Source organism: Megalopta genalis, chromosome 4 (genome assembly GCF_051020955.1).
Source record: "Megalopta genalis isolate 19385.01 chromosome 4, iyMegGena1_principal, whole genome shotgun sequence".
NCBI lineage: Eukaryota > Metazoa > Arthropoda > Insecta > Hymenoptera > Halictidae > Megalopta > Megalopta genalis.
In genome coordinates, this window is record NC_135016.1 from 23008945 (window position 1) to 23021282 (window position 12338).

The 12338-nt window shown below is 38.8% G+C and overlaps 1 protein-coding gene across 17 annotated transcripts in view; it reads right to left on the minus strand.

Moving 5' to 3' along the window:
* unc-13 overlaps window positions 1-12338 on the minus strand; it is a 646812-nt gene that overhangs the window by 181157 nt on the left and 453317 nt on the right. The window lies entirely within an intron of this gene.

Here is a 12338-nt window from a genome sequence, read left to right on the forward strand (position 1 = left end):
GTATCCACTCTTCGATCCACGAAACGTTCGACCAGAATCGAATCAACTTTCGACCTAGATATTGCGAGGGAATCGTTTGACCTTGCTCGATTTTCGTTAACTTCTGCGAAATACTGTAATGTCTCCCGAATTGACGGTTCAGATTGTCCACAAAAATGGACAATTTTGGAGAAGGAGATACGATTGTTCGAGCCTTGTGACTCGTTTTTTATGGTTATCGATTGTCAACAAGTATAAGAACGAGTTGCAAGGCTCGAACAATCGTATCTCCTCTTCCCAAATTGTCCATTTTGGTGCACAATCTTAGCGTCAGTTAGGGAGACATTACTGTACTTTTCTATGATCTCGCAGCATCCGCTTTTACCTTACATTTCGTTCTTATGTGTTATCGTTTAATTGGCAATACGTTAAATTCGTAGCTGCGAGATCGCAGGAAAGTACAGTGATGTCTCTCTAATTGACGCTCAGATTGTCCACAAAAATGGATAATTTTGGAGAAGGAGATACGTTTGTTCGAGCCTTGTGGCTCGCTTTTTTATGGTTATCGATTGTCAAAAATTATAGAAACGAACCTCAAGGCTCGAATAATCGTATCTCCTCTTCTCAAATTGTCCATTTTTGGGCACAATCTGAGCGTCAGTAAGGGAGACATTACTGTAGTAGCATAAGGCTACTACTGCAAAGTTTCCAGCACAAAGTTACTACTGCAAATCAATGGACTGCGAATTTTATGCATTTAGAATTACGATGGATGGGTTCAACTTGAAACTCTGAACACATTGGAAGAATAATCTAACGGCATTTTCACGTTATCTTTGATTTAAAGGATCGTGAAGAGAGGAAGGAGTGAGCCAATTTTCATTTTGCATAAAGGTTCGCAATCTACTAATCAGGAATCGGAAGAATTGTGTTACGTTTTAATAGCTCTTTTAAAAGATATTTTGACACATTCTTGTCTGTCGAAGCAAAGAGCCTCGGTGTTCTATCAATTTATTCAAATTCTTATCCAGCGCACAGTACGACTGAAATGAAAGTTGCTAATATTTCGCAAAAGCAGGGCAACATCGTAATACCACAATCAGACTGCAATAAATGTTCTGTTTCCAGTTATTGCAAGTCAATTCTTCTTTTGTGTTTATAAAATTACCATGCGGGGGTCAACGTTTGAAATTCAGCAGTCTTTAAATGAAAATGATAGCAATAAAAAAACAAGGAGTCCGCTTTATATTTTCATAATAATTAAAGCATTGTCGAATTGGTTCGATGAGTTTCATTAGGATATTTGAAAGTGACCATCAGGAGCGCAGGAGCTCCGCCGTAGTTCACGATTAAAGGGATCGAAGCAGAAGCATGCGGATCTTCGCGGAGCTAAGGAGAAGTTCTTGCGTATGCTGACATAACATAAAATGAAAGTTCGCCAGCGCGACAAGGTGGAACGACGACTCCTACAAACTACGGCAAAATCATAGAGCGAAGATTATGGTTGGGCAAAATGTTCGCCCTATTCATCTGTTAATCAGTTACGAAATTCCTCCATCGCTTTCTCAGTAACGAATAGTTCCTCTGATCCTTCCTCGATGAATCGAGATCGAAATAATTCAGTTGAAAATATTTCGCCTAAAACTTATATTTACTACGATGTATCCATTTCGTGATAGCCACTGCGAATTTTGTTAAATTCTAATCATTTGACAATTATCAAAGGATTATTTGAAATTCCATCGATCTTGGCAGAACAAAGTATTATTATAACCATGATTATTAAACATATAACCAATGCACTGGCCCATAAATTAATGTTGAAACATCAACGAGAAATTGTTCACGCAGTCACGTTGTCAAAGAACAAGCGCTAAGCCGTGAAATCCTATGCTATAGTCAACGTGTTAACGCGTTGTTCCGACGACGTCGAAATCCTAATCCGTCTTATCGCCGAGTTGCAGTCGGTGCTGCAACTTCAATCGGGACGCAACAAAGATTTCTTACCTGCGAGACAGGAATTAAGCGAGCACTCAGGTGTTGCTTGCAACCGATGTTTAATCGCGAAGCGCGTCGGCGGTTTGAGAGGCGTGGCGAAGCCTAGCAACGAATAGTTTAGCCGTAACTCTGGCAACGTGGGAACATGTGTTCATTTGCACCGATTTCAGATAGATATCACGTATCAGCCTCCTCAAATGCTTGGTAAATCGATCGAACTACTGTGTAGACACACCGAGACTACCTCCACCTCCATCATGACCTCCGAATTGCAGTCGACAAACCCTTGAAACAAATCATTTTTGGGCTATTTCGTTTTCATTTTACCGATTTCTCGTTACAAAAATTATCGATAGTCATGATGATATTCGTCACACACTCAATCGTCCATATTATTTTCCTTCTTCTTTTTAGAGTTAGTATCGGATGGATCAAAATGATACGAAATCTTGTTTTACAATTAGCGAAGTTATAAGGATGCATTCGTGGGAAATTATCGAATGAGTTTACTCACTCGTACACGTATTGCAATGCAATTTCTATAAACGGTCACGCGATGATCGCGATAATAGACAGTACAAAGCAGGTCCTCTTAGAATTCAATACCTTTAGTGGTATTTAATTCTTTAATCTTTCGTCACACACTCAATCGTCCATATTATTTTCCTTCTTCTTTTTAGAGTTAATATCAGATGGATCAAAATGATACGAAATCTTGTTTTACAATTAGCGAAGTTATAAGGATGCATTCGTGGAAAATTATCGAATGAATTTACTCGCTCGTACACGTATTGCAATGCAATTTCTAAAAACGGTAACGCGATAATAGCGACAATAGACAGTACAAAGCTGGTGCTCTTAGAGTTCATCTCAGAGTTCACCTCTAGTGGTGTTTAATTCTTTAATCTTTCGTCACACGCTCAATCGTCCATATTATTTTCCTTCTTTTTTTTAGAATTTGTATCGAATGTATCAAAATGATACGAAATCTTGTTTTACAATTAGCGAAGTTATAAGGATGCATTCCTGAGAAATTATCGAATGAATTTACTCACTCGTACACGTATTGCAATGCAATTTCTAAAAACGGTAACGCGATAATAGCGATCATAGACAGTACAAAGCAGGTGCTCTCAGGGTTCAATACCTCTAGTGGTGTTTAAAACCCGATTGATCGAGTAAAGAGATCGACGAATTATATATATATTCCAGTTTAAAAACAAAGCTTCCGCAGATCAACGATAAGTATCTTTCGGATGCGCCGTTTTTTTTTGTTTTGTTTGTGAAAGCACCGTGAATTTAACGATCTCGCGGGTCCCATCGAGTATTTAGGAGGAAGCAATTCAACCGGCCGGTATTGATCCCGTCGCGATTTCGATCAGCCGCGGGCAGAGTGCGTACGCGCGGAAGAAAGAGGATCAAAACAACCGCTGTGACCCGGAAACGATCGTACATGTGTCCGCGCGCACTGCCGACCGAACGATATCCTGCGCTTTCATCGCCGACACGCGAATTCCCTTGGCTCTCTTTCGCACACAAACGCGCGGCTTTCCGACAGGATACCATCCCCTCCCCTCTTGACCTAGAAGGGACACGTTCTTTATGGAGCCCGTAAAATTACGTCTAAGGCCACAGAAACTGGAGGAAACATCCGGCGTTTCTGAAAAGTCTATAAAACTATATGAAACCGACTATCAAAATTAGAGAATTGCAGCTGAGAAATGCATTTTTTTTGTTTTCGTGTCACCGTTTCTGACACTTTTATTTTGTTTATTTTTTAATAAAAAAAATATTCAGCATTGAATATGGCTGAATCGTGAAATATAAAGTCAATTGTGCCCAAAAAACCGTAGGCGAATTGGTCTCTCCACAGTAAACGGTTCCACTGCCCTAATCTTGATGTTCGAAGCACCTTGCCCGACCTTTCTTGGATTTGGCATCGTCGCTGTTCTATTTTCAAGATCCATCTACGTGTTTTATTGCGTTGACGAACAGTTTCCTTTTATCTTGTCTTGTTCTTCGAAAAACCTATTTATTTGCAGCTACCATTGGCACATACTGTTTTTATTCGAGCTACCGAATCTTCTTGAATCTTATATTTCCAATGTGACACTGGAATGTTAATAGTTTCATTTTCTTACGAATAAACCCTGCCAGCAGGTGCGCGAATGTTTCGGAGAAACGTTTAGACCGGTTTCAGACGTTTTCACGAGGGCAACGGTAATCAAGAAAACAATAGCTTGCGATTTCCCACGAAGATAGCGCCTCAAAATAGCAATTCTGCTGACACTTGCGCATTCAATGCGTCGATGTATTTTCCACCGCGAAGCCCGCGGTTTTACATATTCACGAACGTGTCCGGACACGTGTAAACTGTCCAGGAATTTCTGCCGTCATTACAAAATCGAACCAACGAATACGAACTTCCGTTGCGTCGATTCAACGCGAAAAGGCAAATACAGAGGGTACGTCGGAGTTAAACCGAAGTCGCGATTATCCGCGATCTCGATCGTCGGCCGTGTCAGATTGTACTTTCGAGCACACACAAGCCATATTTTACCGAATCTCCAGTGGTGCTCGACGGTGAACGTGCAAGAACGAATCCTCTTCTAAAGTCTATTTGCTTGGTCGTGAAATACGTTGTAGTTCTGTTCGCCTCGTCGAACGGCGCTCGCTCGAACCCCGCGCGTACTTCCCTCTTTCCCCCGAGGCTTTCGTTCTCCCCCGAAAGTAAACCAATTCTCCACATTGTTTTCGAACCGTGCCCTCCGCGATTAAAACAATATTTATACGTTCGTGTCTTCCGGGATTATTATCCGCTCGAACATAGGAAGCGCGTCGGGCTTCCGAATGTAAATATCGGAAAATCGATAGTCTTCCGTGTAAATAACCTCGTACTATGAGACCGCAGTTGCGTAAGCATAGAATGCATTGCGTTACATGCATTTCGAGGGTTCGAATCGGCCATATTCCCATCGCCCTTGTGCATGTTTAATCATTTAACGTTCGTGCATACTTTATATACCCGTGTTCCGCGGGATCGGCGACGGCACTGCTTGTCGCTATGACGCTCGATCGGACATTATTCGAATTGTTTCGAATAAATATTTATCTCGGGTAATTATCCGTACGAATACTGTTTGGTCGAATATTTTATTCGGGTGACAATTATTCGTCGCAAATTCTTCGCGTAGAGATTGCGAAATTATTTACACAACACTGCGAACGATTGACGATCGTTTTTGTCTTTATGTAATTTTGTGAGAATATTATTGTTATGTATATTTAGGATTCGTTCAATTCTTTCCTGTGCAAACGTGGAAAGATTATTTACGCATTAATGATCGATCTGCCCGAACGTAACATTTCCGACGTAACGTACGAAAAAAGGTTAATTGTAGCAAGGAATATGGGTGAAATAAATCGATAAACTATAAAAAAGCGCGCACACCTTATATATTGTCATTTTTAATTTAATTTAATTTATTTAATTTTATTTTATTTAAATCGGTTATTTTCCGCATGAATTCCTGTACCAATGGATATAATTATTCTTATTCGAATAAAATCTTAATCGAACTATTTCTTATTCGAATAAAATTCTATTCGAACTATTTCTTATTCGAATAAAATCTTATTCGAACTAATTCTTATTCAAATAAAATCTTATTCGAACTATTTCTTATTCGAATAAAATCTTATTCGAACTATTTCTTATTCGAGTAAAATCATATTCGAACTAATTCTTATTCGAATAAAATCCTATTCGAAACTAATTCTTATTCGAATAAAATCCTATTCGAACTAATTCTTATTCGAATAAAATCTTATTCCGATACATCTTCACCTAGATACATTTTTTTCGTTAGTCTTTAATTCTGTTACGACGACAAATTCCTTCTAGAATATTTCCAATTGAATCGATACAATTATTAGGGGACATTTTATCAGAGTTCTTTGACTTGAAAATATATGCTCTCACGTAATATAGACTTTTCGGTGCAAAAAATGGCTTAAAACGTTACGAATACGTAGTTGCACGGAGTTGCACAACTTGCCGCAAAGTACCATAATCCCTTAATCAAATAACCGTAGAAGTTTCGTTACATGAATTAATTGCGCGGTGAAGTTGAGATAGCAGAATTCTGCACATCGATATCAATTGGGAATGGGGGCGTTCCCGTTTTTGCCACATGAACACGATTTAACGTTCCAAGTAATTCTGTAACGATAAGATCGATTGGAGAAAATGAAATTGAACTACGAACTGCTTAAAAAATGTCTTAATCGTGTAAATCAATATCTTCAGATAATGAGCACGTCACAGTTTCGAACCAGTTTGTTTAAACATCGCGGGACCTAACGCAGAAAGCAAATGAAACAGAATGCTAAATTATTGAAAAAAAAACTACATTCTAGTCGTTCCTCGACCTTCGCCGCTGCAACAAGTGCACGAGGAACGCCGGTCTCAAATCACTTTAACGAAAGTCGACTGATTCGCGTGCAATAAAGCAGTATAAAATGTTTACTGTCGCTTGCGTATTCAATTCCGCGGATCAATTTTAAGGCAAGAGATCGGGGATCGATAAAGAAAAAGACGCCAGAGATAGGAGAGAGTCGTAGAGGCAATATCTTTCTAATATTATTCGGTTATAATAAAAACGCGACCGTTTTCGAAAAGACACGTAGTATCAAACACACCGACCAGATATTGCTATCAAGTGCAATAATGGCCGGAGCGTCTTCCCGCGTATAAATGGGGTATTCCTTTTCAAACGGCGCCTTTATCGTTCCCGCTCAGTTTTATGTCGATTCGAGCTGGCGCGGCGCTCCGACGTCTTTAACGCCCGTTGTAAATACAATTTCATAAACGCCGTAAAAGCGAATCGCTGGCGAGTCGCTTTTCAAAAGTCTCCCTTCGTCCTTCGGCCGTCGATAAATCGATCATTCTTCGCGCGGAAATGGCTATCGCGACGTGCTATCGGGACATTTTTCCCCGCTGACTTTAAGGGAAGGCAGACGGGAGAAGCCAGACTTCGAGAAAAAGGCGATCGGAGCGCCGATAAGTGTCTAGCTGGACGAATCGTGTCTGCGCCCGATTCCACTTTCATTCGACTTAAGCTCGTTTAAGTCTTAATTCAGTTGAGCGTGAAACTCTGTAACCAATCAACGACGGATCCGCCGGTGACGTCAAACACCTCGGCTTGATTAGGTCGGACCATCTTTGTCCTGCTACTTTTGATGGATTAAATAGAATTAATTTCCGACGAAATTACGCGAGCTAACGTCTTGCAACGACTTCGTGGGGTTTTTCAGTGTCGAACTTGGCTGTTTGGAAGCTTTCGTTGGAAAATTGCATGCAACAGCAATGCGAGTTATTTCATTTTCGAGTGTTGGATATGCACAGCGTCGAACTGAATTATTGATATTAGAACTGTATATTTTATTCTATTCCATTTTATTCTTTATTCCCTTTTTTTCTTTTTCCCTTTTATTCTTTATTCTTTATTCCCTTACTGACGCTCAGATTGCCCACTAAAATGGATAATTTGGGAAGAGGAGATACGATTATTCGAGCCTCGCGGCTCGTTTTTATAATTGTGGACAATTTATAACTATAAAAATAAACCGCAAGGCTCGAATAATCGTATCTCCTCTTCCCAAATTGTCCATTTTTGTGCGCAATCTGGGCGTCAATTAGAGAGACATTACTGTATATTGCTTTCTTCCTCTAAGGAAAGTATTTTTGTTACTTCAGAAATTTCTCATCAATTAAAGATATCAAAATGAAATTGTAAGGCAAGCGATTAGGCAACTTCGAAAATTAGAATACGACGTAATTATCGTTTGCTTGTATGATGTACATACAATGATGATAGATTGCGAAGTCATAGAAATACAGAGAAGTATGATTTAGGAAACTTTCATACAGCTTCAACCTAAAGTGTATTTATTTGCTGAAATGCTTCGCGAAAGGAATCATATGTTGTTCTACAGTCTGCATTCTCGTATTTGCATGTTCTGCAGTCTCGTTAGCATAAGTCAACTTTATGCACATTCCCTATTTCCGACACAATTTGTAAAAGAGAAGGCAGATGCTATTTTATTTCCTGTACTAAAGGTTTTACTACTTCCGTAAAACTGCATATGCAAAGTTGCATTTTATAGGATTTTCAAAGCATTCACTTTAGACGCCGTGAAATTTACAATATTATAAACGTGCGATTAGAAAAATCTCTGTCTTATTTACTGATAATCAAGCGAATGGAGAGAGTGTTAAAAGAAATTTGACTTTACTCATTAGAGCAGCATAATTTTTGTCTTAATAAAAATTGCTATGCGAGTTCAACAAAGAAACGAATAATAAACAGACACTAAAACATCGAAAAATTATATTCAACATCGAGTTGATTAATAAGTTAGTTAATGTCTACACCTAAAACCCTATATTAACCTTATATTAATATAAAGTGTTATTATCGCATTCATAAGAAAATTTTAAGAAAATTCTTGTACGACATTCTTGCACTCTTCACTTCCTTATTTCATTTCATTTACTTAAAAGGTTCTGCGCAATGAATTCGTAACAACAATTAGACCGCGAATTGTTATGCACTTAAAACATAAATATCGGAAATTCTTCTAATATGCAAATCATCTTGTGTAACACATTAACCAAACAGAACGGAATTTTCACTTTATTTCTGCTTCTGTTCTAAATGTTATTAATGAACATGAACAATCTAATAATATGATACAGCATTAATACCGTACGGAAAAGCAACTCCCTAAATATGCTAAAAGCTGCAGCTTCGTTGAACCAGTTTTCAAGTTGCGCCTGTATACCTAAGTACATACACGAACTTTTGTTGCGCAGCAACGAAAAAAAAACCAGCGGTTCATTCGAAGTTAAAAATTGGTCGTCAAATTCTATTCAACGTTATTACTTTCGCGAGCAAACAGCCGCGGCGCATTGTTCTCCGCGGTTCATAAACAAGCGAGAGCCATCCAGGACAATTGTTCTCGCGTGACCACGCAGCATCGAGCCGACGGAGTACTACAATGCGGTTCGAAAATGGCTGGTTTTGCTTCTGAGGAATTTTGCCAGGCCGAGGTTCCCGCGGTCAACAGCTTTCGCGGAAGGAAAGTTCCGGGTACGTGAAAAATGAAAATGGAATTCGTTATCGCGAGACCAAGCCTCGAGAACCATCGTCGGCCGAGGTTCATTAATCCGCGAGAAACTTTCCGACGAATTCGTAATTCTTCGAGCCGTAATGAACTGGATAAAACTATGGAGAATCCAGCCGGCCCCGCGGAACTGTGGGAACGTGATTCGAGTCGGCAATGCCAGTCACCGAAACAAATCTCGGGCCCCTTCGTTTGCGGATCGTTGATTATGTAAGCTGTATAAAGAAATCTGCCGTTATTATGCCGCAAATTAGCATTGTAAGAGTCTTCGAGAAGAATGGCTCTCTCTTCTTCCTCGTTCTATCATCCTTTCGTCCTCGCTTTTTAAATTATTTAACGTTGGATCATGAAGTTGACGTGTCCAGAATCCTCTCGTGCCTCTTAATTAATCATTACTGGGCCGCGATTCTTTACGCAAAGTAAAAGCAATATATACATATATATATATATATATATATATATATATATATATATATATATATATATGTGCGCGTTGTTTCCAAATGGAATTAAGTTTAATGAAGTCGCTGGTTGCCTTTACGTACACTTTAATAATATTACAGCTATGGTCTTAGCGATGCGTTATCTGCGTTCTTAGAGTTCTACGAGTTCTGACCGTTCTAACAGTTCTGGTGGTTCTAGCAGTTCTGGTGGTTCTAACAGTTTTGGTGGTTCTAACAGTTCTGGTGGTTCTAACAATTCTGGTGGTTCTAACAGTTCTGGTGGTTCTGACAATTCTGTTGATTGGTGTATGGTGGGTTTTGGTGGAGGAAATGAAGCGTTTTTGATTGGAGATGGGTGTGTCGGAAGGAACTTGAGGAGTGGGAAACTGTTCGAAAGTTCGGGTTGTAAATTTTCCGTTTTGGGAAATATGGAATTTATGAGTCGTGTTGTCCGTTCGTCGGGTCGAAGGGTATTTTCCTTTGGGTGCATTTTTACTGTCGAAGGTATCGCTTAATTGCTCAAGGTATGGCCAGGGACGTTCGACCTTCGGTGTTGCCGTCGCAACAATATATATATATATATATATATATATATATATATATATATATATATACATATATCTGCATTAATTATATTATATTGTATTACGAAACGTATAAACGTATGTTGAAAATAATGAAACAATATTCTTGTTTCTTAAATATTCGTAAATTCTTTTATTAATTCTTCTAATGAATGCACAATGATCCGAAGTCTTCCGGTTATTGTATTCTTTTAATCGATGTTGCGTTCTGAACTGATCAAACTTTGTTCGCAATAAGGATGTTCGTCACTAAAACATTTTGTATAGAAAATCTGTAAGAAAATCTGTGAATTACGGAAAAGCAATGGTACGCTTCTTTTATTTTTACCACAACAAATCTTCTGGTTAGAGAAAAACATATATTGGTTAATTCGGGCTCGCGTAAAATAATCTTTATAAATAAGAATTTGCATAAAAATTCACAGTCTGCACGTTTTGTATCTACCATAATTGCGTACTTTTGTTTTATTTCTGCTACAAGACATCTGCTCGATGAAGAAAGAAGAAAGATCTGCTTGATTCGAGCTTGCACAAAATAATCCGTAAAAGTAAATTTGCATAAAACTTCAGTTTGTACGTTCTATATTTAGTACAAATCTTCCTTTTTGAAGCATCGTTCGCTACAATCATTATTTTCGCGTTTTCTCCAAAGTGCTAGAGAAATGTATAAAGGCAATTTTTATCGCATCGTAAGCATCGTATCAATATTCGTATATTGATAATAATATTAGCACTGTACTAATATTCGTTTTTGTTGTAACAGCTAACGATTACGATTAAAAAGAATGCATTGTAAGCATCGTATCAATTACTATGATTCTAAATATGCGTGCACATAAAATGTCTTCCTTTCGGATGCATGTATAAGTGAATTCATAACATTCGATCGATATTTAATCGAAAATAAAACAAATATATGCATAATATAGTATTGCACTAATATTCGTTTTTGTTGTAACAGCTAACGATTACGCGTTAAAAAGAATGCATTGTAAGCATCGTATCAATTACTATGATTCTGAATATGCGCGCACATAAAATGTCTTCCTTTCGGATGCACGTATAAGTGAATTCATAACATTCGATCGATATTTAGTCGAAAATAAAACAAATATATGCATCATATAGCACTGCACTAATATTCGTTTTTGCTGTAACAGCTAACGATTACGCGTTAAAACGAAACAATTCTGAGTATTCCCCGAAAGAAGCGTCAAAAGTAAACCAGTCGTCTGCACAGATAAGTTACTTTGTCTTCCAAGAACGTTGAAAAGAAGACAGGCTCCGCAGGAAGCTGTGGGGTCCGCGCTGAAACTTCTCGCCGCCTATGTTCACGGAGAATGATATATATCCGCGATCCTCTGGAGGGAACACCGACGTGAGAATTCATTGGCGAAAAACAGCGGAGGAGGCGCGAAAGAAAATAGGTTGACCGTATAATTACTCATGCCGCTGGTTGGTCCGCATTGTTTCAAAAGTTTCCTTCGCCGCAGCCGGTGTCGCGTTTAAGCTGCTTAATGCAATCATAAATTTTAATTTTCAATTTCGCTGCTGCGACGAGCCTCCCTCTCCGTCCGTGTTTTACCTCCCCGCGTAGTTTCTGCATCGCATCCCGAGCCCGGCTCGGTTCGGAATCCTCGTTTTATTCGCCACGGCCGCGAGACCAATGTCTAATTAATAAATTTGAATTGGAAAGTCCGAGGCGCTTCGGCGGAAAGAATCGTTGTATCATAGCATATGTCATGCATCTATAAGGGTGTATCGTAGTGTTCAGTCATCGTACGTTCCTCGGAGACGAGAGCACAAGAGTTTATAAGACGACGATCGCTCATGTTTGCTTCGCACTTTATAAATGCAACACGATTTGTCCATTGTCTTGAATATAACATTATAAGTGGAATATAATTTGCTGATTTCGCGTTACATTTGAGACAGCGAAAGGTAATTTTTGTACGGAGTCAAAGGGTGCTACCTAGATTTATTTGCCATGGAAAAATATTGAACACGAAACTTGCTTGACATCGAACTAAATATAATATTTCGTTTTTCTTTTTATATCGAGATAAGACAATGTGCATTGTTTAACACGTTCCGTGCCGAGCTTTTTTTACTCGAATCTTCACACTTTGATATTTTACTAAAACTT